The sequence below is a fragment of the Bubalus kerabau genome, unplaced genomic scaffold (assembly GCF_029407905.1).
Source record: "Bubalus kerabau isolate K-KA32 ecotype Philippines breed swamp buffalo unplaced genomic scaffold, PCC_UOA_SB_1v2 scaffold_104, whole genome shotgun sequence".
NCBI lineage: Eukaryota > Metazoa > Chordata > Mammalia > Artiodactyla > Bovidae > Bubalus > Bubalus kerabau.
The window spans coordinates 36743-59980 of NW_026577958.1; the positions used below are offsets into that span (position 1 = coordinate 36743).

The 23238-nt window shown below is 51.7% G+C and overlaps 1 long non-coding RNA gene across 1 annotated transcript; it reads right to left on the bottom strand.

The window, feature by feature from the left end:
- Positions 1-15359: 15359 nt before the first annotated feature.
- Positions 15360-22479, bottom strand: LOC129641204 (uncharacterized). Its single transcript, XR_008709274.1, has 2 exons — positions 21964-22479; positions 15360-16747 (listed from the first exon to the last, which is right to left on the bottom strand). It is a non-coding gene; the product is annotated as an uncharacterized LOC129641204 (long non-coding RNA).
- Between the last annotated feature and the right edge of the window lie 759 nt (positions 22480-23238).

Sequence of the window (23238 nt, forward strand, 5' to 3'; positions counted from 1 at the left end):
GATAAAGAGCTCTGCTTGCGCGAGGCTTTGGCAGTTTGCACACCCCCGGCCCCTGAGCCTTCTGCAAAGAGGCCTGGCTCCTAGGTCCAAAGGGAAGGCCAGAGCGGAGCTGAGGCCAGCCAGGCGCCAGTCACGTCTCCCACACTCCCGCAGCCTGCTCCTTCCCGGGCGAGAACGCTAGAAGCTGGGAAGCGCTGGGCGAGGCTCGCCCAGGCCAGAGCAGCCTCTCGGCCGGGGCTCTGCGCTATCGCGCCTGGGCGCAGAGCTGGAGCTCCGCCGCTCTGGCAGCTCGCTCGGTCCTTCCCAGTAACAGGCCCGCAACCCCTCTCTTCTCTCCGGCGTGCTGGGAACCGGGCTTCCAGGCCTGGGCACAGAGCCCTTGCCCGGAGCTCTCTGCTCAGGGACTGGTTCCCCTGCGCTGGGGCTGTGCTCTCCCTAGCCCAAACGCACCGGGGAAGGCCCCAAACCACATCCACACGACTCTACGCTGGGGGAGAGCTCCAGGGAAGCCCAGTCTGGCAGGCGCTTGCTGGGCACAAACGGAGGATCCCTCTGGCTGTGGTGCTGCCTCCCCCAGCCAGGGGCCCTGGGACCCTGATTCCCTCCGCCCAGCGCTTAGTCTGGGCGGCCAAGAAACCGCTTGGGAAGGCAGCCCTGGGCGCTCTCTTTGCCTGATAAAGAGCTCTGCTTGCGCGAGGCTTTGGCAGTTTGCACACCCCTGGCCCCTGAGCCTTCTGCAAAGAGGCCTGGCTCCTAGGTCCAAAGGGAAGGCCAGAGCGGAGCTGAGGCCAGCCAGGCGCCAGTCACGTCTCCCACACTCCCGCAGCCTGCTCCTTCCCGGGCGAGAACGCTAGAAGCTGGGAAGCGCTGGGCGAGGCTCGCCCAGGCCAGAGCAGCCTCTCGGCCGGGGCTGTGTGCTATCGCGCCTGGGCGCAGAGCTGGAGCTCCGCCGCTCTGGCAGCTCGCTCGGTCCTTCCCAGTAACAGGCCCGCAACCCCTCTCTTCTCTCCGGCGTGCTGGGAACCGGGCTTCCAGGCCTGGGCACAGAGCCCTTGCCCGGAGCTCTCTGCTCAGGGACTGGTTCCCCTGCGCTGGGGCTGTGCTCTCCCCAGCCCAAACGCACCGGGGAAGGCCCCAAACCACATCCACACGACTCTACGCTGGGGGAGAGCTCCAGGGAAGCCCAGTCTGGCAGGCGCTTGCTGGGCACAAACGGAGGATCCCTCTGGCTGTGGTGCTGCCTCCCCAAGCCAGGGGCGCTGGGACCCTGATTCCCTCCGCCCAGCGCTTCGTGTGGGCAGACAAGCAACCGCTTGGGAATGCAGCCCTGGGCGCTCTCTTTGCCTGACAAAGAGCTCTGCTTGCGGGAGGCTTTGGCAGTTTGCACACCCCCGGCCCCTGAGCCTTCTGCAAAGAGGCCTGGCTCCTAGGTCCAAAGGGAAGGCCAGAGCGGAGCTGAGGCCAGCCAGGCGCCAGTCACGTCTCCCACACTCCCGCAGCCTGCTCCTTCCCGGGCGAGAACGCTAGAAGCTGGGAAGCGCTGGGCGAGGCTCGCCCAGGCCAGAGCAGCCTCTCGGCCGGGGCTCTGCGCTATCGCGCCTGTGCGCAGAGCTGGAGCTCCGCCGCTCTGGCAGCTCGCACGGTCCTTACCAGTAACAGGCCCTCAACCCCTCTCTTCTCTCCGGCGTGCTGGGAACCGGGCTTCCAGGCCTGGGCACCCAGCCCTTGCCAGGAGCTCTCTGCTCAGGGACTGGTTCCCCTGTGCTGGGGCTGTGCTCTCCCTAGCCCAAACGCACCGGGGAGGGCCCCAAACCACATCCACACGACTCTACGCTGGGGGAGAGCTCCAGGGAAGCCCAGTCTGGCAGGCGCTTGCTGGGCACAAACGGAGGATCCCTCTGGCTGTGGTGCTGCCTCCCCCAGCCAGGGGCGCTCGGACCCTGATTCCCTCCGCCCAGCGCTTAGTCTGGGCGGCCAAGCAACCGCTTGGGAAGGCAGCCCTGGGCGCTCTCTTTGCCTGACAAAGAGCTCTGCTTGCGCGAGGCTTTGGCAGTTTGCACACCCCCGGCCCCTGAGCCTTCTGCAAAGAGGCCTGGCTCCTAGGTCCAAAGGGAAGGCCAGAGCGGAGCTGAGGCCTGCCAGTCGCCAGTCACGTCTCCCACAATCCCGCAGCCTGCTTCTTCCCGGGCGAGAACGCTAGAAGCTGGGAAGCGCTGGGCGAGGCTCGCCCAGGCCAGAGCAGCCTCTCCGTCGGGGCTGTGCGCTATCGCGCCTGGGCGCAGAGCTGGAGCTCAGCCGCTCTGGCAGCTCGCTCGGTCCTTCCCAGTAACAGGCCCGCAACCCCTCTCTTCTCTCCGGCGTGCTGGGAACCGGGCTTCCAGGCCTGGGCACAGAGCCCTTGCCCGGAGCTCTCTGCTCAGGGACTGGTTCCCCTGCGCTGGGGCTGTGCTCTCCCTAGCCCAAACGCACCGGGGAAGGCCCCAAACCACATCCACACGACTCTACGCTGGGGGAGAGCTCCAGGGAAGCCCAGTCTGGCAGGCGCTTGCTGGGCACAAACGGAGGATCCCTCTGGCTGTGGTGCTGCCTCCCCCAGCCAGGGGCCCTGGGACCCTGATTCCCTCCGCCCAGCGCTTCGTCTGGGCGGCCAAGCAACCGCTTGGGAAGGCAGCCCTGGGCGCTCTCTTTGCCTGACAAAGAGCTCTGCTTGCGCGAGGCTTTGGCAGTTTGCACATCCCCGGCCCCTGAGCCTTCTGCATAGAGGCCTGGCTCCTAGGTCCAAAGGGAAGGCCAGAGCGGAGCTGAGGCCAGCCAGGCGCCAGTCACGTCTCCCACACTCCCGCAGCCTGCTCCTTCCCGGGCGAGAACGCTAGAAGCTGGGAAGCGCGGGGCGAGGCTCGCCCAGGCCAGAGTAGCCTCTCGGCCGGGGCTCTGCACTATCGCGCCTGGGCGCAGAGCTGGAGCTCAGCCGCTCTGGCAGCTCGCTAGGTCCTTCCCAGTAACAGGCCCGCAACCCCTCTCTTCTCTCCGACGTGCTGGGAACCGGGCTTCCAGGCCTGGGCACAGAGCCCTTGCCCGGAGCTCTCTGCTCAGGGACTGGTTCCCCTGCGCTGGGGCTGTGCTCTCCCTAGCCCAAACGCACCGGGGAAGGCCCCAAACCACATCCACACGACTCTACGCTGGGGGAGAGCTCCAGGGAAGCCCAGTCTGGCAGGCGCTTGCTGGGCACAAACGGAGGATCCCTCTGGCTGTGGTGCTGCCTCCCCCAGCCAGGGGCGCTGGGACCCTGATTCCCTCCGCGCAGCGCTTAGTCTGGGCGGCCAAGAAACCGCTTGGGGGGGAGCCCTGGGCGCTCTCTTTGCCTGACAAAGAGCTCTGCTTGCGCGAGGCTTTGGCAGTTTGCACATCCCCGCCCCCTGAGCCTTCTGCAAAGAGGCCTGGCTCCTAGGTCCAAAGGGAAGGCCAGAGCGGAGCTGAGGCCAGCCAGGCGCCAGTCACGTCTCCCACACTCCCGCAGCCTGCTCCTTCCCGGGCGAGAACGCTAGAAGCTGGGAAGCGCTGGGCGAGGCTCGCCCAGGCCAGAGCAGCCTCTCGGCCGGGGCTGTGCGCTATCGCGCCTGGGCGCAGAGCTGGAGCTCCGCCGCTCTGGCAGCTCGCTCGGTCCTTCCCAGTAACAGGCCCGCAACCCCTCTCTTCTCTCCGGCGTGCTGGGAACCGGGCTTCCAGGCCTGGGCACAGAGCCCTTGCCCGGAGCTCTCTGCTCAAGGACTGGTTCCCCTGCGCTGGGGCTGTGCTCTCCCCAGCCCAAACGCACCGGGGAAGGCCCCAAACCACATCCACACGACTCTACGCTGGGGGAGAGCTCCAGGGAAGCCCAGTCTGGCAGGCGCTTGCTGGGCACAAACGGAGGATCCCTCTGGCTGTGGTGCTGCCTCCCCAAGCCAGGGGCGCTGGGACCCTGATTCCCTCCGCCCAGCGCTTCGTCTGGGCGGACAAGCAACCGCTTGGGAATGCAGCCCTGGGCGCTCTCTTTGCCTGACAAAGAGCTCTGCTTGCGGGAGGCTTTGGCAGTTTGCACACCCCCGGCCCCTGAGCCTTCTGCAAAGAGGCCTGGCTCCTAGGTCCAAAGGGAAGGCCAGAGCGGAGCTGAGGCCAGCCAGGCGCCAGTCACGTCTCCCACACTCCCGCAGCCTGCTCCTTCCCGGGCGAGAACGCTAGAAGCTGGGAAGCGCTGGGCGAGGCTCGCCCAGGCCAGAGCAGCCTCTCGGCCGGGGCTCTGCGCTATCGCGCCTGGGCGCAGAGCTGGAGCTCCGCCGCTCTGGCAGCTCGCACGGTCCTTCCCAGTAACAGGCCCGCAACCCCTCTCTTCTCTCCGGCGTGCTGGGAACCGGGCTTCCAGGCCTGGGCACAGAGCCCTTGCCCGGAGCTCTCTGCTCAGGGACTGGTTCCCCTGCGCTGGGGCTGTGCTCTCCCTAGCCCAAACGCACCGGGGAAGCCCCCAAACCACATCCACACGACTCTACGCTGGGGGAGAGCTCCAGGGAAGCCCAGTCTGGCACGCGCTTGCTGGGCACAAACGGAGAATCCCTCTGGCTGTGGTGCTGCCTCTCCCAGCCAGGGGCGCTGGGACCCTGATTCCCTCCGCCCAGCGCTTCGTCTGGGCGGCCAAGAAACCGCTTGGGAAGGCAGCCCTGGGCGCTCTCTTTGCCTGATAAAGAGCTCTGCTTGCGCGAGGCTTTGGCAGTTTGCACACCCCTGGCCCCTGAGCCTTCTGCAAAGAGGCCTGGCTCCTAGGTCCAAAGGGAAGGCCAGAGCGGAGCTGAGGCCAGCCAGGCGCCAGTCACGTCTCCCACACTCCTGCAGCCTGCTCCTTCCCGGGCGAGAACGCTAGAAGCTGGGAAGCGCTGGGCGAGGCTCGCCCAGGCCAGAGCAGCCTCTCGGCCGGGGCTCTGCGCTATCGCGCCTGGGCGCAGAGCTGGAGCTCCGCCGCTCTGGCAGCTCGCTCGGTCCTTCCCAGTAACAGGCCCGCAACCCCTCTCTTCTCTCCGGCGTGCTGGGAACCGGGCTTCCAGGCCTGGGCACAGAGCCCTTGCCCGGAGCTCTCTGCTCAGGGACTGGTTCCCCTGCGCTGGGGCTGTGCTCTCCCTAACCCAAAGGCACCGGGGAAGGCCCCAAACCACATCCACACGACTCTACGCTGGGGGAGAGCTCCAGGGAAGCCCAGTCTGGCAGGCGCTTGCTGGGCACAAACGGAGGATCCCTCTGGCTGTGGTGCTGCCTCCCCCAGCCAGGGGCGCTGGGACCCTGATTCCCTCCGCCCAGCGCTTCGTCTGGGCGGCCAAGCAACCGCTTGGGAAGGCAGCCCTGGGCGCTCTCTTTGCCTGACAAAGAGCTCTGCTTGCGGGAGGCTTTGGCAGTTTGCACACCCCCGGCCCCTGAGCCTTCCGCAAAGATACCTGGCTCCTAGGTCCAAAGGGAAGGCCAGAGCGGAGCTGAGGCCAGCCAGGCGCCAGTCACGTCTCCCACACTCCCGCAGCCTGCTCCTTCCCGGGCGAGAACGCTAGAAGCTGGGAAGCGCTGGGCGAGGCTCGCCCAGGCCAGAGCAGCCTCTCGGCCGGGGCTCTGCGCTATCGCGCCTGGGCGCAGAGCTGGAGCTCCGCCGCTCTGGCAGCTCGCTCGGTCCTTCCCAGTAACAGGCCCGCAACCCCTCTCTTCTCTCCGGCGTGCTGGGATCTGGGCTTCCAGGCCTGGGCACAGAGCACTTGCCCGGAGCTCTCTGCTCAGGGACTGGATCCCCTGCGTTGGGGCTGTGCTCTCCCTAGCCCAAACGCACCGGGGAAGGCCCCAAACCACATCCACACGACTCTATGCTGGGGGAGAGCTCCAGGGAAGCCCAGTCTGGCAGGCGCTTTCTGGGCACCAAGGAGGAATACTCTGGCTGTGTAGTTGCCTCCCAAGCCAGGGTCACTGGGACCCGGATTCCCTCTGTGCAGCGCTGAATCTGGGCGGCTAAGCAACAGTTTGGTAATGCAGCCTGGGGTGCTTCACTTCCCTCCTACAGAGCTCTCCTTGCGTGAGTTCTTGACAATTTGCACACCATCGGGCCCTAAGCCCTCTGGATGGAGGCCTGGCTCCTAGGTAAAGGGAAGGCAATAGCAGAACTGAGGCCAGTCAGGCGCCACTCTCGTCTCCAGCAATCCATCATCCTGTTCCGTCTAGGGCGCTAACACTAGAAGCTGGTAAGGGCTTGAAGAGACTCGCCCAGGGCAGAGCACTCTCCGCTGGGGCTCTCCACGATCGCACCTGGGCAGAGATCAGGAGCTCCGCCAGTGTGGAAGCTCACTCGGTCCTTCCCAAGGACACCCACATGCACAGGGGATGGCAAAACCACATGGAAAGTCTTTGCTCTGTAGGAGATCTCTAGTGAACCTCAGTCTGTGAGGAACATTCTTGACTCCTACGGATACACCTCTTTGTGCGAAGCTGCATAGCATCATATTAGCACAGAGAGAATCAGGCTCTCTGTGCCACTCTGAAGCGGTCGTTGCCACCACCACTTATGTGTTCATACAATGATCTCCCTTACCTCTGAGAGAGTTCTCATTGCTGTAGCCCTTGGCAGTTTGTAGAAATCCGCATCCAAACCCTTCTCCAAGTAGGCCTGAGTCCTAGTTCCAATGCAAAAGCCATAGAAGAATTGAGACCATTGAGGCACTAGACATGTGTCACATACTGGCAGCCTGCCCCTCAATGGACAGGAAGACCTCTTCTTTCCTGCAGGAGTCTCGATTGCCTTTCCTCCTGTGAACTGCCTTTCCCAGCCTGGGGGAACAGCGGTTCCTGGAGATCTTTCCTCAGGGGCTGTTCCCCAGAGCTGCGGCAAAGCTCAGAGACCCAAATCACAGGGGAATGCAAAACCACATGGACACGTCTATGTTCTGTAGGAGAGCTCTAGTGAACCTTATCTGGCAGGAACATTCTTGGCTCCTATGGAGACTCCTCTGTGTGTGAAGCTACATATCCAACATAGAGGCACAGGGATCCTGATTCTCTATTTGGGGTGCTGAAGCTTTTTAGCCAAGCAACAGGTTGAGAATCCATCCACTTACTCTTCCCTTACCTCTGACAGAGGTCTCATTGCTGTGTCTCTTGGCAGTTTGGAAAGAAGCAGACTCTTACCCTTCACCAAGTAGACCTTTGTCCTAGATTGAACGGAAAGGCAATAGCTTAGCCGAGACCAGTAAGGTGCCAGTCAATCTGAGACTCTCGAAGCCTGCTCCTTCATGGACCATAACGCTAGAATCTAGGAATGTCTTTGCAAGGCTGGCAAAGGGCAGTCAGGAACCTCGACCCTGCCTCTGGAATTTCTGTCTTTTGAGCAGATCTGGAGGTCTCCTTTTGGAGAAGTAACCCATTCCTTCCAAATAGAGGCTTCTAAACACAGGCCAGTTGGCTGCCTCTTCTTGCCCACAGGAGGTTCGCTTTCCCCACCTCTTGTGAAGTGTATTTCCCATCCTGGGGGGAAATCGGTTCTTGGAGTTCTTTTCTCAGGGGCTGTTTTCCCGGAGCTGGGGCCGAGCATGGGAACCCACACTCACAGGGGAAGGAAAACCCACAGCAACACGTCTCAGTTCTGTAAGAGAGCTCTAGTGATCCTAAGTCTGTTAGGAGCTTTCTTGGCACATACAGACACAGCTCTGTGTGTGAAGCTGAATACCCAACATAGGGGCACAGAGAGCTTAGGAGCTGTCGTCCAAGCAACAGCTTGAGAATCCATACAATGCACTCTATTACCTCTGAGAGGGTTCTGATTTCTGTAGCCTTTGGCAGTTTGTAAAAATCCGCCCCAAAGGCTTCTCAAAGTAGGTCTGGGTCATATTTCCAATTCAAAGTCCAGAGGAGAACTGAGCCCAGTAAGGCACTAGTCATGTCTTACACATTCCAGCAGCCAGCTCATCCATGGATAGTAAGGCTAGAAACTAGGAATTTCTTTGCAAGGGTAGCAAAGGGCAGGAGAGAATCTCGACCCTGACTCTGGAATTTCCTCTTCTGAGCAGATATGGAAGCCTCCTTTTGGAGAAGCTAACCCATTCCTTCCAAATAGAGGCTTCCAAACACAGGGCAGCTGGCTGCCTCTTCTTGCTCAAAGGAGTCTCACTTTCTCCGCCTCCTGAAAACACCACTTCCCAGGCTAGGGGAAAAGTGGTTCTTGGACATCTTTTCTCAGGGGTTGTTACCCCAGAACTGGGGCCAAGCTTGGGGAACCATAATCACAAGGGAAGGCAAAAACCACATGGACAAGTCTTTGCTCTGTAGGAGAGCTCTATTGTACCTCAGTCTGTCAGGAACATTCTTGACTTCTACAGAGACACCCCTGTGTATGAAGCTGGGTACCCAACATAGGAGCACAGAGAGCCTGATTCTCTCTGTGCAGCTTTGAAGCTGTCAATCAAACAATAGCTTGAGAATCCATACAATGCTCTTCCTTACCTCTGAAAGAGTTCGCATTGCTTTAGCCCTTGGCAGTTTGTAGAAATCCGCACCCAAACCCTTCTCCAAGTAGGCTTGGGTCCTAGTTCCAATGCAAAGGTCATAGTAGAACTGAGGCCAGTAAGGCACCAGTCAAGTCTCACAAACTCTGGCAGCCTGCTGCTTCATGGACGGTAAGGCCTCTTCTTCCCTGCAGGAAGTTCGCTTGCCTTGCCTACTGTGAACTGCACTTCCCTGCCTGGGGAAAATGCAGTTCCTGGAGATCTTTTCTCAGGGGCTGTTTCCACAGAGCTGGGGTGGAGCTCGGGAACCCACACTCACAGGTGAAGGCAAAACCACATGGATAGGTCTATGCTCTGTAGGAAAGCTCTAGTTAACCTCAGTCTGTCAGGAAAATTCTTGGCTCTTACGGAGACACCTCTGTGTGAGAAACTACATATTCAACATAGGGAGCCTGATTTTCTCCGTGGGGTGTTGAAATGCACGACCAAGCACCTGCTTGAGAAACCATCCACTTACTCTTCCCTTACCTCTGACAGAGGTCTCATTGCTGTAGCCCTTGGCAGTTTGGAAAAAAGCAGACCAAAAAGGCCTTTGTCCTAGTATGAATGGAAAGGCAATATCTGAGCTGAAGCCAGTAAGGCGCCAGTCATATTGACATATTCCCAAAGCCTAATCCTTCATGGACAATAACTCTAGAATCTAGGAATATCTTTGCAAGGCTGGCAAAGAGCAGGTGAGAATCCATCCAGACTCTGGAATTTCTGTCTTCTGAGCAGATCTGGAGGTCTCCTTTTGGAGACGCTAACCCATTCCTTCCAAATAGAGGCTTCCAAACACAGGCTGATTGGGTGCCTCTTCTTGCCCGCAGGAGGCTTGCTTTCTGCACCTCCTGTGAAGTGCACTTCCAAGGCTGGGGGAAAACGTGGTTCTTGGAGATCTTTTCTCAGGGGCTGTTTCCCCAGAGCTGGGGCTGAGCTCAGAGAACCATACTGATAGGGAAAGGCAAAACCACATGGACAAGTCTTTGCTCTGTAGGAGAGTTCTAGTGAACCTTAGTCTGTGAGGAACATTCTTGGCTCCTCTGGAGACACCTCTGTGTGTGAAGCTGCATATCCAACGTATTGGCACAGAGAGCCTGATTCTCTCTGTGCAGCTTTGAAGCTCTCGTTCAAGCCACAGCTTGAGAATCCATACAATGCTCTCCCTCCCTTGAGATAGTTCTCATTGCTGTACCCTTTGGCAGGTTGTAAAAATCTGCACCCATATCTTTCTCCAAGTAGGCCTGGGTCATAGTTCCAATGCAATGGCCATAGAAGAACTGAAGCCAATAAGGCACCGAGGACAGAGGAGCCTCTCGGCTGGATGTGTAGATGTGGTTTGGGGCCTTCCCCTGTGTGTTTGGGCTCCCTAGCACTGCCCCAGCTCAGGGGAACCAGCCCCTGAGCAAAGACCTCCAGGAAGCGCTTTGCGTCCAGGCAGGGAAGCCCAGTTCACAGCCTAACCCTAGCCTTCTTTCACGGAGAAGAGGCAGCCCGCCGGCAGGTGCTTACAAGCCTGTATTGGGAAGGACCGAGTGATCTTCCACAATGGCGGAGTTCCAGATCTGCTCCCAGGCGCGATACTGCAATACCCCAGCCCAGAGGCTGCTCTGCCCTGGGTGAGCCTCACCAAGACATGCCTAGCTTCTAGCGTTCCTTCCTGGGAAGGAGCAGGCTGCAGCAGTGTGGGAGATGGGACTGGAGCCTGACTGGCCTCATCTCAGCTGCCTTTCCATTCAAACTACGACCCATGCCTACTTGGACAAGGGTAAGGCTCTGCTTCTTTCCAAACTGGCAAGGGCTACAGCAATGAGACCTCTGTCAGAGTTAAGAGTAAGTGGATGGATTCTCAAAAGTTGCTTGACCACAAAGCTTCAGCACCCCATGGAGAGAATCAGGCTCCCTGTATCCATATGTTGGGTATGCAGTTTCACAGAGGTCTCTCCATAGGAGCCAAGAATGTTCCTGACAGAGTGAGGTTCACTAGAGTTCTCCTACAGAGCAAAGACTGGTCTATGTGGTTTTGCCTTCCCCTGTGCGTGTGGGTCCCCGGGCTCGGTCCCAGCTCCGTGGAAACATCCCATGAGAAAAGATCTCCAAGATCCGCTTTTCTCCCAGGCTAGGAAGCCGAGTTACAGGAGGCAGGGAAAGCGAGCCTCCTTCGGGCAAGAAGAGGCAGCCAAACGGCCTGTGTTTGGAAGCCACAATTTGGAAACAATGGGTTAATTTTGCCGAAAGGAGACCTCTAGATCTGCTTAGAAGATGGACATTTCAGAGTATGGATCAAGATTCTCGCCTGCACTTTGCCAGCCTTGCAATAACATTCCTAGATTCTAGCGTTATTCTTCAAGAAGGAGCAGGCTTCTGGAGTATGGGAGATGACTGGTGCCTTACTGGTCTTAGCTCAGTTATTGCCTTTCCATTTATACTAGGACAAAGGGCTACTTGGTGAAGGGTAAGGGTCTGCTTTTTTCCAAACTGCCAAGGGCTACAGAAATAAGACATCTGTCAAGGCAAGGGAAGAGTAAGTGGATGGATTCTCAAGCAGGTGCATGGCCGCACATTTCAGCCCCCCACTGAGAGAATGCAGCTTCACACACAGAGGTGTCTTTATAGGAGCCAAGAATGTTCCTGACAGATGAGGTTCACTAGAGCTCTCCCACAGAGCATAGACCTGTCCATGTGGTTTTGCCTTCCCCTGTGAGTTGGGTCCCCGAGGTCCGCCCCAGCTCCGGGGAAACAGCCCCTGAGAAAAGATCTCCAGGAACCGCTTTTCCCCCAGGCTAGGAAACACAGTTCACAGGAGGCAAGGCAAGTGAGCCTCCTGCAGAGAAAAAGAGGCCTTATTGTCCCTGGAGGAGCAGGTTGCCAGAGTGTGTGAGACCGGCTGGTGCCTTACTCAGCTCCGCCATTGCATGTTCATCCGAACTAGGACTCAAGCCTACTTGGAGAAGTGTTTGGGTGCGGATTTCTACAAACTGCCAAGGCCTAGAGCAATGAGAATTCTCTCAGCGGTAAGGGAGAGCATTGTATGGATTCTCAAGCTGTTTGCTGAATGACAGTGTCAAAGCTGCACAGAGAGAATCAGGCTCTCTGTGCCCCTATGTTGGGTACCCAGCTTCACACAAAGGGGTGTCTCTGTAGGAGCCAAGAATGTTCCTGACAGAGTGAGGTTCACTAGAGCTCTCCTAGAAGGCAAAGACTTGTCCATGTGGTTTTGCCTTCCCCTCTGCATGTGGGTCTCCGGCCTCAGCCCTAGCTCCGAGGAAACAGCCCCTGAGAAAAGATCTCCAAGAACCGCTTTCCCCCAGGCTGGGAAGCGGAGTTCGCAGCAGGTGGGACAAGCAAGCCACCTTCGGGCAAGCACAGGCAGCCAACCGGCCTGTGTTTGGAAGCCTCTATTTGGAAGGAATGGGTTAGCTTCTCCAAAAGGAGACCTCCAGATCTGCTCAGAAGACAGAAATTCCAGAGGAAGGGTCGAGGTTCCTGACTGCCCTTTGCCAGCATTGCAAAGACATTCCTTGATTACAGCATTATTGTCCATGAAGGAGCAGGCTTCGGGAATATGTGGAGAAGGGTTTGAGTTCGGATTTCTGCAAACTGCCAAGGCCTACAGCAATGAGAACTCTCTCAGCGGTAAGGGAGAGGCTTGTACGGATTCTCAAGCTGTTTTCTGAATGACAGCATCAAAGCTCCAAAGAGAGAATCAGGTTCTCTGTGCCCCTATGTTGGGTATGCAGCTTCACACACAGAGGTGTCCCTGTAGGAGCCAAGAACGTTCCTGACAGATGAGGTTCACTAGAGCTCTCCCACAGAGCATAGACCTGTCCATGTGGTTTTGCATTCCCCTGTGAGGTGGGTCCCCGAGGTCCGCCCCAGCTCCGGGGAAACAGCCCCTGAGAAAAGATCTCCAGGAACCGCTTTTCCCCCAGGCTAGGAAACACAGTTCACAGGAGGCAAGGCAAGTGAGCCTCCTGCAGAGAAAAAGAGGCCTTACTGTCCTTGGAGGAGCAGGCTGCCAGAGTGTGTGAGACCGGCTGGTGCCTTACTCAGCTCCGCCATTGCATGTTCATCCGAACTAGGACTCAAGCCTACTTGGAGAAGTGTTTGGGTGCGGATTTCTACAAACTGCCAAGGCCTAGAGCAATGAGAATTCTCTCAGCGGTAAGAGAGAGCATTGTATGGATTCTCAAGCTGTTTTCTGAATGACAGTGTCAAAACTGCACAGAGAGAATCAGGCTCTCTGTGCCCCTATGTTGGGTACCCAGCTTCACACAAAGGGGTGTCTCCGTAGGAGCCAAGAACGTTCCTGACAGAGTGAGGTTCACTAGAGCTCTCCTAGAAGGCAAAGACTTGTCCATGTGGTTTTGCCTTCCCCTGTGCGTGTGGGTCTCCGGGCTCGGCCCCAGCTCCGTGGAAACAGCCCCTGAGAAAAGATCTCCAAGAACCGCTTTTCCCGGAGGCTGGGAAGTGGAGTTCACAGGAGGCGGGAAAAGCAAGCCTCCTTCGAGCAAGGAGCAGCAGCCAACCGGCCTGAATTTGGAAGTCTCTATTTGGAAGGAATGGGTTAGCGTCTCCTAAAGGAGACCTCCAGATCTGCTCAGAAGACGGAAATTCCAGAGGCAGGGTCGAGGTTCCTGACTGCCCTTTGCCAGCCTTGAAAACACATTCCTAGATTCTAGCATTATGGTCCATGAAGGAGCAGGCTTTTGGAGTATGTCAGACTTGACTGGCGCCTTACTGGCCTCAGCTCAGCTGTTGCCTTTCCATTCAATCTAGGACAAAGGCCTACTTGGTAAAGGGAAAGTGTCTGCTTCTTTCCAAGGGAAGAGTAAGAGGATGGATTCTCAAGCCGTTGCTTGGCCACAAAGCTTCAGCACCCCATGGAGAGAATCAGGCTCCATGTGCCCCTATGTTGGGTATGTAGCTTCACACACAGAGGTGTCTTTGTAGGAGCCAAAAATATTTCTGACAGATGAGGTTCACTAGAGCTCTCCTACAGAGCATAGAGCTCTACATGTGGTTTTGCCTTCCCCTGGGAGTTGGGTCCCCAAGCTTCACCTCAGCCCTGGGGAAACAGCCCCTGAGAAAAGATCTCTAGGAACCGCTTTTCTCACAGGCTATGAAACGCAGTTCACAGGAGGCAAGGCAAGTGAGCCTAACCCTAACCCTTACTGTCCATAGAGAAGCAGGCTGCCAGAGTGTGTCAGACCTGACTGGTGCCTTACTGGCCTCAGTTCTTCTATGGCCTTTGTATTGGAAGTAGGACCCAGGCCTACTTGGAGAAGGGTTTGGGTGTGGATTTCTACAAACTGCCAAGGGCTACAGCAATGAGAACTCTCTCAGAAATAAGGCAGAGCATTGTATGGATGCTCAAGCTGTTGCTTGAATGACAGCTTCAAAGCTGCACAGAGAAAATCAGGCTCTCTGTACCCCTATGTTGGCTGTGCAGCTTCACACACAGAGTTTGGCTCTGTAGGAGCCAGAAATATTCCTGACAGACTTAGGTTCACCAAAGCTGTCCTCCGGAGCAAAGATGTTGGATGTGGTTTTGCCTTCCCTTGTCAGTATGGGTCCCCTAGCTTGGCCCCAGCTCCGGGGAAACAGCCTCTGAAAAAATTCTTCCAAGAAGCGATTTTCTCCCAGGCTGTTAAGCGGAATTCTCAGGTTGCAAGGAAAGGAAGCCTGCTTCATGGAAGAGGAGGCAGCCAACCGGCCTGTGTTTGGAAGCCTGTATTTGAAGAAATGGGTTAGCTTCTACAACGGAAGAACCTCAGATCTGCTCAGTGGACTGAAATACCAGAGTCAGGGTCGAGGTTCTCCCCTGTCCTTTGCGCACCTTGCTAAGACATTCCTAGCTTCTAGCGTTAGTGTCCATGAAGTAGCAGGCTGCGGGAGCATGTGATAAATGACTGGCGCGTTCCTGTCCTCAGCTCTGCTATTGACTTTCTATTCGAACTAGAACCCAGGCCTACTTTGAGAGGGGTTAGGGTCCAGTGTTTCCAAACTGCCAAGGGCTACAGCAATGCGAGCTCTGTCAGAGGTAAGAAAAGAGCAATTGGTTGGATTCTCCAGCTGTTGCTTGGCCGCACAGCTTCCGCGCCGCATGGAGAGCATGAGGCTCCTTGTGGCCCTATTTTGGGTATGCAGCAAAATGCACACAGAGTGTCTATGTTCGAGCCAAAATGTTCCTGACAGACTTAGGTACACTAGAGCTGTCCTGGAGAGCAAAGACATGTGGATGTGGTTTTGCCTTTCCCTATGAGTTTGGGTCCCTTACCTCAGCCCCACCCCCGGGGAAACAGCCCTTGAGAAAATACTTACCATAGTGGTTTGTCCATCAGCTGGGAAGCGAAGTTCACAGAATGCGGGTAAACGAAGCCTCCCTTGTGGAAGGAGAGTCAGCCAACCGGTATGTGTTTGCAAGCGTGTATTTGGAAGGAACGGGTTAGCTTCTACAATGGGAGACGTCCAGATCTGCTCAGAGGACTGAAACTCAGGGTCAGGGCTGAGCTCAGTGTCAGGGCCGAGCATCTCGCATGCCATTTGTGAACCTTGTAATGACATTCCTAGGTTATAGTGGCATTCCCCATGAAGGAGCAGGCTGTGGCACTGTGTCAGACGTGTTTGGCCGCCTTACTCTGGTCAGCTCCACTATTTCCTTTCATGTACATTTTGGTCTCTAGGCCTGGTATCGAGGGGCACACACAGGGTGTTTTCCTGCAGGATCCAAGAATGTTCCAGACAGTCCTAGGCTCACTAGCTGTTTCTAGGTTGCACATTATGCTATACTTATTGTTAACAGTAAAAATACTATTGGAGCTCTAATTAATTTTTTTAATTTTTATTTGCAATGCTAGTGATAGAACCAAAGGCTGATATCTATATCTACCAAGAGAAACGTAAAGGAAACTAAACAATTTTATGTAATCACATTGCCGTGATCCTATACAGTAAAATGGAAATTCAAAGGACATGATTTTTCTGAATGCAGGAGACTCCGGTTTCATTCCTGGGTTGGGAAGATTCCCTGGAGAAGGAACAGGCAACCCACTCCAGTATTCTGGCCTAGAGAATGCCATGGACTGTATAGTCCATGGGGTCACAAAGAGTCAGGCACCACTGAGCCACTTTCACTTTCACATGTGGATATTATTAAAATAAAATGTGGTAACAGATCTAGAACCTTTGGCAAGCTAACGAATGAGTAATATAAATATGAATAATCAACTTTGTCCTTCATGGTGATTACCATCCGGTATTTGCTTTGAGAGCAGTTGAACTCCTCATTGTTAAAGAGAAATAATCCTTTCCTCTCTGAAACGTTTGTGAACCATTCAGTTTGGTGTGGTGAATAAAATACTTAAGGATCTAATACATAAAAATGCAATAGTCAAAGCACATTATTTTTTCACTCCCTTTCTCAAAGGATGGAATATTTTGTATTTGCCCTGATTTTGTGTCCTGCCTTTATGTACCATTGTATAGTGACATTTTTTGTTGAAATACAGTAGGACTAAAAATATTGATATAATACTAATAAATCATGTTGGTATGTGTGGTTGTCACATACAGGAGATTTAAATCCACAGTTGTCAACGTAAAGGATTCATGCTATTTAGCTTCTTCATGAATCTATACCGTGAAGGAAGAGCTTTTTGCAACATATTTCACTGAGGGAACTACAGGGATGATAGGCGTAATCCTATGTGTCAACTCATGGATTTCTAAGCATTGCTCACAATACAGATCTGATTTTCAACATCAGGATTCTTTCAGTGTCCTTGAACAGCGTTTGTTTTTCTGTTCAGTTCAGTTCAGTTCAGTCGCTCAGTCGTGTCCGACTCTTTGCGACCCCCATTGAACCGCAGCACACCAGGCCTCCCTGTCCATCATCAACTCCAAGAGTTTACCCAAACTTGTAACCATTGGGTCGCTGGTGCCATCTAACCATCTCATCCGCTGTCGTCCCCGTCTCCTCCTGTCTTCAATCTTTCCCAACATCAGGGTCTTTTCAAATGAGTCAGCTCTTCAAAAACTGGAGTTTCAGCTTCAACATCAGTCCTTCAGATGAACACCCAGAACGGATTTCTTTTAGGATGGACTGGTTGGATTTCCTTGCAACCCAAGGGACTCTCAAGAGTCTTCCCCAACACCACAGTTCAAAAGCATCCATTCTTCTGTGCTCAGCTTTCTTTATAGTTCACCTATATATTCTGTATACAGAAGAAAAACACTCATGAGTATAAAACTTGTTCACATAAAATGAGTGTATGAATTGTTAACTTCCCGACCCAGGGATCAAACCCACATCACTTCCATATCCTGCACTGGTGACTGTGCCACCTAGGAATCGATATACATTTCAAGAACCACTGCCATCAGCTTCTCCTGTTCATGACCGAAGTAGGAGAAAGAACACTGAAAGAAGAACCGGTAAGCATATTATTTAGTCAAGGAACTGTTGTTATGCTGGGTAGTCCAGTTATTACTGGGACAAGTCAGTTCCTCCAATGATGATGGGTATACCTGAAAAATTCTTAGAAATTCATGGGATGCGATGTCTACATGATCAATGTGTTCATCTTATGCTACTGCTTCAGGTAGACCTGCTTCAGCATGAAGGACTGCACTTAAAGGGATGCCTACTATTCCAGCTCAAGCAACAGATACTGAAGTGCAGATCACTGTCCTTTGTTGAAAAGAATCAGCAGTTTGTCAACATAGGTAACACTCCAGAGAAAGCCTTGGGATGCAACACTGAAAACAGTTTAGGCCCTCTTTTCCCCAAGCCCTGCGATAAAATACAAATCCAAAAAAGAAAAATAGCAACGGTTTTGTCAGGACTTCCTCACTTTTTCTTTCTGGATGGCAAGAAGCACACACTGAGGCCAGATAACTGCAGGATTTAATTGTGAGCTAACATTGGGTGGGGTGGAAGCTCATCACTCTAGGAAGAATGTGGCTCAACTAAACCGTTTGACTTTCATTCACGTCATGTACATAGAGTTCCATAATCCTTCGTTAAGGAATTCAGTAAGTTATACTTCCTTACACCTTCACCATCTCTTGGTTTACACGAATGTCAATTCCTAGTCTAGCACTTATTTATACAATGAGTGTTACAGGTAGTAATAGTGCATAAATGATGATGAGCAATGACAGGAAGTTTATTTCTTCTCTGTTTGACTTCTCTATTTTTATATAACCAAGCAGTGAAATATACTTATGGATGTGAATATTTTAGTGGCGTGTAGAAATACATAGTGTTGGTATAATAATTATCAGGGTATCGTGTCTTTTTCATATATTCCTTTGGAGATTCTGTTCCATTATACATTATCATAAGATATTCAATACAGTTTCCGAAACTATAGAGTAGGTCCTTGTGGTTTCTTTCATACATAGTACTATGTAGTTGTTAATAATTCAAACAAAAACTGGTACACAAATATTCATAGCGAGCTTATTCACAATAGCCCAAAGGTAGAACCCATTCAAGTGTCCATTGGTGGGTGAATGAATATGCAACACAGGGTATATTCAAAAGCTTGAACAGTATTCTACCATACAAAAAGATAAACTGAAATGGTTCTGCCACTGCGGAACACTACAGAAAAAAACTAACACATGGAACAAACAGATATTTCAATTCTAATTCATGCTATGTACCCAAAAGGTTTGGAAAAGGGGGCTGAAAAATGCATATTTCTGCAGTCAAAGTCACAACAGCATGATTCACCCCGGCCAACAAATAGAGGCAATCTAAGTGTCCATGGACAGCCAGTTCCATAAACAAACTGTGGTAGACACACATTGGAATCTGATTCGGCCCTTCAAAGTCGGTAATTCTGACAATGAACCTTATGGTCATTATATTAAGTGAAATAAACCAGACCAAAAAAGGAGAAATGTTCTGTGATTCCACTAGTATGAGATATCCAAACAAGTCAAATCCAAAGCCAGAAGAAGCAGAAAGTGATTACCAGGGATCGAAGACAGTTCATGTTTCACAGAACCCGCCCAGTTTCCCTTGGGGAAACTGACTTCTCATGACTTCTCCAAAACCAATTATACAAATAATTGGAAGCCATATACAGTCAAATGAATGTAGACATAATTTTACAATGTACACCAACCTCACTCAAACTTCTCAACAGACAAAAGGGAAAATTGTATCTATGGTACCTCAGCTTTGCTTAAAACTGTATCTACAGTACCTTAGTTTTGCTTATGAAATTTAACCAAACCAAAACAAACCAAACCAAACACTAAAGTCTATCCAAAAAAGGACATAAAAATTATAACATGAACTTTAAAAAATTATAAATTTAAACTGTGAAAAACGTCATTCACAAAACTTAAACACAAGCCACAGAAAAATATATTGACAAAATACATATATGATAAAGGATCGTACTCCAAATATACCAAAATATCTGGAACAAACAACCTCATTAAAAGTGTATAAATCTGAACGCCTGGCCAAAGAAAAGGTACAGATAGTAAATCAGCATATCAAAAATACTCAAACTCATATATCATTAGGAAATTACAATCTAAAACAGCAGTGAAGTAGCACTGCACACCTATTAGATCCAGTAACCTCAAACAGGGGGGAGGGGGGTGCGGGGCTTCTCTGGTGGCTCAGTGGTAAAGAATCTGCGTGCCGATGCAAGACACTCAAGTTCGATCCCTTACCCAGGAAGATCCCACCTGCCAGAGAAATTTAGCTGGATTTTTCCACAGCTAAACAAGGCTCACCTGTGACCTGAACACTACATGTCTAGCACTTACTAAACAGCTTTAAAAAAGTGTCCAGACAAAAAGTATCACACAATTATACACAGCAGCTCTACTTCTAACAGCTAAAAAGTTTCAAATATCAGGATGTCTTCGGTCGATGATTGTGTAAGCAAATTGGGATACATCCAAAGTGAAGGGGAGCAAATGCTACCCCAAAATATACCTCTTCAGCATGAGAATTAGTTGGACCTAATTAACTTTCTTTTTTTTTAAGAGGACACATGCTCATCTCTGAAACCCAAGTTCAGGACTGCCGGGGACCAGCCCCAGCTGATCCAGGGTATTCGAAGGAGAGACGGCTAGACGAGGGTCGGGGAACAACTGCTTAATTAAACGTTAATTAAGGATATAAAGAATAAGAAGATGAGGATAGCTCAGTAGGAAAATTCAGTGGAGAAAAGAGGCTGAGTAGCTTGGTTTACGCGGGGGACCAATAAAACTTCAAGACAAGAAGCTTGCACCACTTACGTAGGCCGCAGGCGTCCTTCCGTTCTCCCGAAGGAGAGGAGACACTGAGGCCTCCCCGGTCGGATCTTAGAAGCCCAGGCAAAATTAGTAAGCTTGGTGGGTTCCGCGCTCCAGATGGAGACTCAACCAGAGTGAGAGAGAGAGAGAGACATGGGGAGACCAGTATTTCGAGGAACTGATCCCAATTCTTTATTTTCCATGGTCTACTTTTATACACTGAGGTGTTATGCAAAAGTCACACGGGGTCAGCAGTCCTGACTTTTATCAAAGTCAGGTGCTTCATACAAATGTATACAGAGGTCTTAGGGGTGTTACATCATCTTCTGGCCGGGGGGCCTGCTGACAATTTACGACCCTCTCCTTGTGACAGCGGTCAGTCAACCAGGACACTTATTTCTCCAGGGGTGATTATTCTTAAAACAGACGCCACCCAAATAAAGTTACATTCCTATAGGGTGAGGGTGTAGTGGGTTTTAGTTAAGGAAAGAATTTACTTAGCCTAAGGTCTAACGTGATTAATATCAAAGGTTAATACTTATTTCTTTTATATATTCATTAATGTGTGTAAGGGCAGGGGATATGGAGACTTAGCAGTAAACATTGGCTCAACAAATGAAAAACCCTTCACCAATACAATTTCTAATCAGCCCATTATACTTATACTAATAATTTTCTAACTTTTCTAAGGAACCTGTTTTTAGAAGGTTTAAAGCATCTTGTGCCTCTCATGGTTGGGAGGCTGTGAGCAATCACATGTGGCCGGACAAGCCTGTCAGGCAGGCTAGAGAACCTTCAGAGGAGTTTGTAGGTTAAAACACTCTTGTCACACCCAGGGGTTTTATCAACTGGAGCTCTAGGTTAACTCCTTCTCCGAAAGAGGTGGTGGGGGACAGCCCCCCGTAAAGTCAGAGGTGTAGGTGAGAGCACAAAGTAGTAAGGTAGGCAGGCTCTGGTTATGGGGGTAGACGCTCGAGGATTTCCAGGGGGACTCCTGAGGCTCGATCCCGCCTTTGCGTATGTCGAGCCTCCTTCCTCATGACCTTTGCCATGGGCGGAGTGCCTCACTCTGGCCCCCAACACAGGACGGCTCTTCTGTGAGTCACATTTACAAGAGAAATCTCATTTCAAAGGAATTCTCGGTATCTACCAGATAGAAGGATGACAGTCTTGTGAAACTTTTTTTTATCAATAGGGAAAGCTAAGATGTAAATCCGTACAACAACCATACCCTGCCTTTCCTTTGGTTTTATTTTTTTTCAACATTGATTTTTTTTTTTTTGTATTTGGTTGCACCAGATCGACCTTCGTTGAGGCAAGCCAGATGTTTAGCTAAAGCATGCCAACTCTTCATTGTGTCATAGGAGATCTAGTTCTCGGATCAGGGATTGGACCTGGGCCTCCTTCTTTGGGAGTGTCCAGTCTTAGCTACTGGACTACCAGGGAGCCCCTGATTTGGTTTTAGATAAAGATAGTATCTAAGGTGATATCTTGGACCATTTAAGTCACTGACTCAGTTTCTTGAGTTTCTTCAAAGCATGCACAAGGTACACAGTATTAAACCGGTTTGCAGAACAAGGAAATGTAGTTCATACTACAACACTGTATGCTTACAAATATCTAAGTGGTAAATGGCATGTTATTTATTTTTAATTACTATGCAGAAAAAAAGAATACAGGATTCACACATTTTACAACATGAATAAACATTAAAACCATCTTTAGTGAAAAATATCCATATAGAAAAGGCCACGCAGATCCCATATTCACCGTCTGCTTTAAATCCATCAAGTTTGTCCAAATCACTGAAAATCTCAGTAACATTGTTAAAAAAAAAAGATGGGAAGAAAAGTTATATTCATACAATTGAACAACTGCTGAAAGGGAAGTGGGGCTGTGGATTACATTATACTGTAGAAACCATATGATGTCCTGATTTTGGAGATTATGTGCAGGTTCTGCAGGAGAATGCACCCATTTTGGATAAAACACATAGAGTGTTTTAGATGATGTGGCAAATGCGAGCACTTTTCCCCCTCTGCTAGACTTTTCTGTACATTTTACCTGAAAAGGAAATTATGTTTCAAATCAAACAAGTCAATACCATAAAAGAAAATCAGATTAGACAGGCATGAAAATTTTCTATAGAGTTCAGACTTACCCAGGCGAAGTTCAAGGGAAGCTGTGATGCTCCACTGCCCTTGAAGGAGTCCACATGGAATGAAGAAGTACTGTGGGAAGTCTATTAGTATCCACCATGCCTTGGGTCTGTGGGAGAAACAGATTTTATAAATAAAAATTTCCCCATAACTTCACAAAAAAGTTTTTAGATTACATTCAGTAAAGTTTAAAAATTTCCAATCGATTGACAATCATATAAAATACTACAACTTACAATCGCAATCAATATACAAAATTCACTTGCATTTGTATACACTAATACCAATCAGAAACAAAAATTAAGAAAATCCCACTTATAATTGCATCCAAAAGAATAAAACATCTGGCAACAAACTTAATCAAGGACATAAAAGACCAGTAGTGAGAAAACTAGAAAGCACTGATAAAGAAACCAAAGAAAACACAAATAAACAGAAAACTATTCCACGCTCAGGCACTGCAACAATGAGGAATTAAAATGTCCATTCCAAAAAAAGCCATCAACAAATACACTGACTGAAATCACAAAATGATATTCAATGCCCTTTTCCAGAAACAGAAATACTCCTCCTAGTAGGCTGCTAATATTGAACAGGACCTTAAATGGTGAAGACTCTGAGAAAGAAGAACACAGCTGGAGGCATCTTCCTCTCCGACTTCACTACATCACGGCCCTGTAGTAACCACCACAGTGAGGAACTGGCAGGAAAACAGACACATGGACTCCGGGAAGGAAGAGAGAGCCCAGGAATGAATCCACATGGATGTGGTCAGTTCATGAAAATCAAACCAGGAACGAGCCAAGAGGAAAGGACAGTCTTCTGAAGAAACAGGGACAGGGAAACTGGCCACCTACTCGGAAGAACATCCGTGAAGGTCATCCTCTAGGCTATCCAACAGAAATCCAACTGAAAACCCACCATTTGCACCTGGAGCTCTCCCCCACCCCCTGCCCTGCCACCCCCCAAGTGCGCTGAGATGGACCTCCAGTCAGCGCTCAGCTGGACACAGGAAACGTCTACTTCGTCCTCATTTTCCCCTCTTGCAGCACCTCCCTACCGGCGGGCACTGAGGCAACCCCGCTCCTCTCAGCCGGGATGCAGCCCCGTGACCCCGGAGCCCAAGCCCTGAGGGCCCTGAGGAGACAAAGCTCCCGCCAGGGAAGAGTGGGCAGCCCCACGCTCACAGACCTCAGAGGGCTCACCCAGAAGCAGCTCTGCTGTGAGCACTCAGACTGGAGGCCCAAACTGAAATGGAGCACAATGGCCCCATAACC